Genomic DNA, 6,715 nt, shown 5'->3' on the forward strand with positions numbered 1-6,715 from the left:
TCACAAATGGCAGATTCTGATCCCAATGGTTTTGTGACTAAGGGGCAGATTTACTAATTCACAAATTTGAATCACGAATGGGAAAAATTCGGATTGTAAACGAAAATTTCTGAAGATCGCAAATATCCCGAAAATGTTTACGAAAAAATCGTATTACTTACAATAATATCGTATTGGCGATCCAAAAGTCACAAAATTTTCGTACTGACCATTGTAAACAGCGGCAGAGCCTTTCCGAATTTTTCACGCAAGCGTGAAAAAATTGGCAAGAATACGCTCAGAGCATTCATGTCTTAGTGAATCTCCCCCTAACTGTTAGGGTGAAGAAATTGCCACTGTTGGGAGTCTTTGAAGATCACAAATGGCAGATTCTGATCCCAATGGTTTTGTGACTAACTGTTAGGGTGAAGACACACGGAGCTACTAGTAGTAGCTACTTGTCCCAGCTACAGAAATAGACAATGCTGATCATTTACTGATTACTGTCTTTATGTGTGTTTTAGCAGAGGCAATTCTCAGTCTTGTCTATGACAAGATATTTTATGGAGTTTAGTAGCCATGAAAAAGTAATTGCTACTGTAGTATCTCAGTGTGTCTTCACCCTTAAGGGCTCTGGCACACGGGGAGATTAGTCGCCCGCGGGTGCGATTTCGCGCAAATTGCCGAAGTTGCCTCACGAGGCTTTTTCGGCGATTTGCGCGAAATCGCGCCGCCGCGTGTGCCATCCCACCGGCGACTTACATTTTCGCCGGTGGGATGGCAGGTGAAGGCAACTCGGGGAGATTAGTCGCCCGCGAACAGGGAGTCTCCCTGTGTGCCAGAGCCCTTAACCATCTACACTTGAAGGGCCATTGTTTCCTCATGAACCCCTAGAGCTTTATCAGTTGTTTTTGTCAATCTTTAATTTGACAAATTTGATTTAGTTTTCCACAGGAAAGGCACAGTTGCATTGATGAAAACGGGAAACGGTACAAAAAAATTCTACTCATTGTTGGAAAGTTCTGACTCTTACAGTCCAGATGTTAAATAACACCTCCCCACTGTGTGCGTACAAGCAGTTCTGCCCAAGATCATCGACAAGTTTTCTTTTTAGGTTCCAAGTTTGTTCTCTTGTTAACCAGTAAATGTATGGATTTGGTTTTCTTGAAGTTACATTAGAAGATTGTATTCAGAGTTCTAGCCAGTGGAGTCTGCAGAAAAAATATTTACTAATTTTTAAGGCCTTTTTAACTTGAATGGAAACAAACTGGTTGATGCTAAAACTGGCTTGATAATTTGTCGCATCGACTGTCTTTTTTTCTGCCCATAATTGTATCTCTTCAACATAAGGAAGCGCCAATTCCAGGACCCAATTCAAAAAGAATGTAAATCTTTCATTCAAATCTTACCCCTAAGTCATTACAGTAAGTAACAATATTGCAGACAGCAGTAAAACAGTAGTTACATTTATGATAATTTATTATAAGATAATAAGATTATCCGTTGCCTACAGTATGTATTGTACATATCTGTCATTCATCAAATTCTGTGGAGTTTGTAGCACATTGCTACCTAAAAGGTGTTCCACTCACCACTTCGCTCTTTGCAGATTTATCCTCCTTCAAGGAACTTTAAAAGAAAAACAAAAAGCCCAAAAATAGTATATGTATGTTGAAGCAAGATTCATAGAAATAACATGTCAAAATCTATCTCTCTAAATCACTAGACTATATATGAATCACTTTGTGAGTAATTCAGCATGATGCATGTTCATTAAATATATTTTGCAAACAGGAAGTTGTCCTCATTTCCATTCTTGTACAAATTCAGTAAGAAAGAATAAATGTTTCCAAACAAAATACTTTTGGCTAATGACACATGGGCTAATTCTTGCCCTTCTTGGCTGAAAATCAGCCCTTCAACTCCTATCAGCCTCTCCCTGTGCCTGCTCCCAGAGCCATTACCAATGCAGAATTAGGCCGAGAATCAGGGTCTTCTGGCATTAGCCTTAAAAACCTATGTACAGGTATTTATACTTGACACATGCAACTCAATTGTTATCCATTAATTCTACTTCCAGAATTTATTGAACCTAATAAATGTATCACACGTCACAAATGTATCACAAGTGAAGGCTAGATCCTTGGTCACAAGCGTCAAATGTTGTTGACGTGACCCATATTTAAAATTATGCACTTTCATATGTGGCGGAAGAAACAAGTGGACATAAGAGCAGAAGGGGGATCTCTTTTGATTACTCCGCTCCACTGTCATTATGTGTGTGCTTTAAAACATTGAGCTTTGCGAATATTTCCCCTTCCACTCTAATATGCTTTCTTTCAACTAAGCTGGCAGAGAAGTTATAGAGACCATCCCCAGGCCCCCAGTCTGCTGAGCTATCTTCCACAGAGCCATTACCCTACCCTAAAGATTTGTTTTCCTGATATGACATGACTTTATATTGTTCAACCTTGCCTTACTGATAGCAATTATATAAAGTACTGCTGTCTGGAATCTTCATTTATTAGCAAATTAACCTGACTTAATTATTTCTGCATTTTAGTAGCTGCACAGAAACTGATAATTAATGGCTTTCACAGGAAATTATTTAAATGGATGATATCATGCAGCATGGCTCGGTCTAGGCATTTATCTGGAATGCCACAATTGTTTTATGATTGAATCATTTAGGGAACCATGACTGCTGACCCCATTTGTTGTGTAGTCGGCACTGTGGTTGATACTTGAGTACTTGAGTTTCCAGCTTTAGGTAACTTATCTTGCTGGTATCTTCCATAGGAGATTACAGTGCAGTTTTGACTTGTGTACCTCCTGTAATGATTATGTGAATGAAAATGGAACTCTAGATTTAGGCTACCCAGAATACATCTTTTTTACCTTGTTGGACTAATCACTCCAAAATGCCTTTCCACTATCTATGACTAAATTGCTCCATGGGACATTAGCTTTACACAGAGCAGGAAGGATCATCATTGGAGAGTCCATTGCATTAAGTGGACCTGGACTGCTAGGCAAAGTGTTGTTGTTTAACCATTATTGTTGTTGCTGGACTACAGTTTCCAGCATGCTTTCTAGCCTAAAGTTTGCTGGGAGTTTTTGTCCAGTGTCAGGCTGGCCCACCAGGATACCAGGAAAACTCCCGGTGGGCCCAGGTGTCAGTGGGCCCTCCTGCCCCTGACCATTTGGCCCGTTTCATGGTCATTCCCTATTTTTGAATGGGTACAAAGAGGAGAAATAGATGGAAGAATAGATGCTAGCATGTAAATAAAAGAGACTTGGGGAATAAAGAGGTTGGGTGAGGAAAGGAGGAAAATTAGTTTGGAGAGTGGGCCTATGGTCTAAGGTTTTCTGGTGGGCCCCTGGGGTCCCAGTCCGACACTTTTTTTGTCCAACTCATTTTGATCACTCATGGCTGAGAAGCAATGCTATATTGCTATATAGGGTTAATTGAGAATACAAAAGGGTTTAACCATTTACTGTAATAGATCATACAATCCTTACAGTGTGTACTGTTGAGGGCCTGGAAATCAGCACTATAGGTTTTAAAGGTATTCTGTCATGATTTAAAATGTTATTCTTGTTGTAATATTGGTGTGTATGCAGCCATCTCAGTGCATTGTGCCTAAGTCTGAGTTTTCAGAAAGAGCCAGCGCTACACATTAGAACTGCTTTCAGGTAAGCTATTGTTTCTCCTACTCCCATGTAACTGGAGGAGTCCCAAGCCGGATTTGGATTTCTTACTATTGAGTGCTATTCTTATTTCTACTGGAAGCTGCTATCTTGTTCACTTCCCATTGTTCTTCTGATCGGCTGCTCGGGGGGGGGGGGAGGGGTGATATCACTTCAACTTGCAGCTCAGCAGTAAAGTGTTACTGAAGATTATCAGAGCATAGGTCACATGGCTGTGGCACCCTGGGAAATGAAGAATATGTCTATCCCTATGGGAAATTTCAAAATTCAATATAAAAAAATATGTTTGTGTTTTTGAAAAATGTATTTCAATGCAGGATTCTGCTGGACAATGTCTATTAACTGATGTGTTTTGAAAAAAACATGTTTTCCCATGACAGTATTGCTTTAAGCCTCCATGTTTTTCTTTGATCTGTGCCATGCCTCATGTTGTATGGCAACACAGAATGGCCAGATCAAAAATAGCCAGCAGGGAGGGAGTTAAAATATATCACCATTACTATATGGTACAAGCATATTTATAAGCTCCTATATTTACAACAGCACTGGGGCTGAAAGGAAACAAAACAGTTTAGATTGTCATTAAAAAGCTTCCTAAGCATTTAATCTCTGCTGGATATTGATTTCACTTCCTTCCAAACTTACTGTGTGTTGAGCAATAGCATTGTTACAGAGGGTGAAATTACCTGTTCATAATGACTTTTCTAGGCAATACTCATTCTTCATAATTTCCTTTAGAAATTGTGTTTGTTAGTAATGTTGGTAACAAACAAAATCGCTTGAGGAAAAAGTAGCTTAAGGGCTATGGGCTGACACACAAGAGTTTCGATCATAGCTGTGAGTTAGTCCCAGCCTACAGATTATTCTTCAGATTATTTTTTCTCTTGCCTCTAATGGATGTGACCCATGGAACTACACTTGAGCTTTTATCCACTGCAACTTCTTTAGGTCTAGTAACTTATGCTGAGAAATATAAAAGAATGGGAAAAGGGAATCTTTGTTTTTACTAGACAATCTAAATAGAGTAAATGTCAGAAGAACCCCCTAGCAACCACAAGAGGGAAATACGTATATCAAATATATATATAATTATTTGGTATATGATGAGTAATCAGCCGAAAGTGTTAACTGGACTATTACTGCAGCAAAGTTGGTACATTATTATATAAAAACCAGACAAGTAACAAGTAGACATTCTCTTCTTGGTCCATCCCTAACACTGAAAACCCTCCTAAAGGAATACTGTCATGGGAAAACATGTTTTTTTCAAAACGCATCAGTTAATAGAGCTTCTCCAGCAGAATCCTGCATTGAAATCAGTTTTAAAAAAAAAAAAAATTCACATGAGGCTAGCCATATTCTTCATTTCCCAGACTATGCTCTTATAAATTTCCGTCACACTTTACTGCTGTGCTGCAAGTTGGAGTGATATCACCCCACTCCCAGCAGCCGATCAGCTCTAGTTTTATAAGAAGTAAGGTATACAACATATTAAATGCAAAACATTTATAATATGCAATAGTGTAATGCAAACTGTATCTTTATTAAACAATTATATTATTGCCTTTAAGAATAAAATGGTCACACTGTTTTATAAAATATTATGTTATTTTATGAATCTGTTGGAAATTAGAAGTGTCAGTTATTAAATATTTATATTTTATTTTTACAAGAAGGGATGTGAACCAACTCATCATTTTACATTGAGTTTAAACATTGGGATTAAATGTTATGTTTAGCCCAGAGATCCCCAACCAGTGGCTCGGAGGCAACATGTTGCTCACCAACCCCTTGGTCTCAGTGCCCCCAAACCAGGTAGTTATTTTAGAATGCCTGACTTGGTGGCAAGAGTTAGTTGAATAAAAACAAGGTAAAGCCCCCTGTAAGCTGTAAGTGTGCACAGAGGCTGCCTAATAGCCAATCTTAGCCCTTATTTGGCACCTCCATTAACTTGTATGATGCTATTGTTCCTCTTAAAATCTTTTACATTTGACTGTGGCTCACAAGTAAGAAAGGTTGGGAACCCCTGTTTAGCCTTTTAAATTTAAACCATGGAAAGGAGCATAATAATGAAACAGATTATATATGTATTTACAAATGACTTCCTGTACATTTCCTATTCATTTTGGACATAGTAACATAGTAAGTTAGGTTGAAAAAAGACGTACGTCCATCACGTTCAACCATAATGCCTAACTTCTAGTTGATCCAGAGGAAGGCAAAAAACCTCATCTGAAGCCTCTCTAATTTGCTGCAGAGGGGAAAAAAATTCCTTCCTGACTCCGAGATGGCAATCGGACCAGTCCCTGGATCAACTAAGAGCTATCTCCCATAACCCTGTATTCCCTCACTTGTACTGAGAGCTATCCCCCATAACCCTGTATTCCCTCACTTGTACTGAGAGCTATCCCCCCTACCCCTGTATTCCCTCACTTGTACTGAGAGCTATCTCCCATACCCCTGTATTCCCTCACTTGTACTGAGAGCTATCTCCCATACCCCTGTATTCCCTCACTTGTACTGAGAGCTATCTCCCATACCCCTGTATTCCCTCACTTGTACTGAGAGCTATCTCCCATACCCCTGTATTCCCTCACTTGTACTGAGAGCTATCTCCCATACCCCTGTATTCCCTCACTTGTACTGAGAGCTATCTCCCATACCCCTGTATTCCCTCACTTGTACTGAGAGCTATCTCCCATAACCCTGTATTCCCTCACTTGTACTGAGAGCTATCTCCCATACCCCTGTATTCCCTCACTTGTACTGAGAGCTATCTCCCATACCCCTGTATTCCCTCACTTGTACTGAGAGCTATCTCCCATAACCCTGTATTCCCTCACTTGTACTGAGAGCTATCTCCCCTACCCCTGTATTCCCTCACTTGTACTGAGAGCTATCCCCCCTACCCCTGTATTCCCTCACTTGTACTGAGAGCTATCTCCCATACCCCTGTATTCCCTCACTTGTACTGAGAGCTATCTCCCATAACCCTGTATTCCCTCACTTGTACTGAGAGCTATCT

This window comes from Xenopus tropicalis, chromosome 3 (assembly GCF_000004195.4).
Source record: "Xenopus tropicalis strain Nigerian chromosome 3, UCB_Xtro_10.0, whole genome shotgun sequence".
Classification (NCBI taxonomy): Eukaryota; Metazoa; Chordata; class Amphibia; order Anura; family Pipidae; genus Xenopus; species Xenopus tropicalis.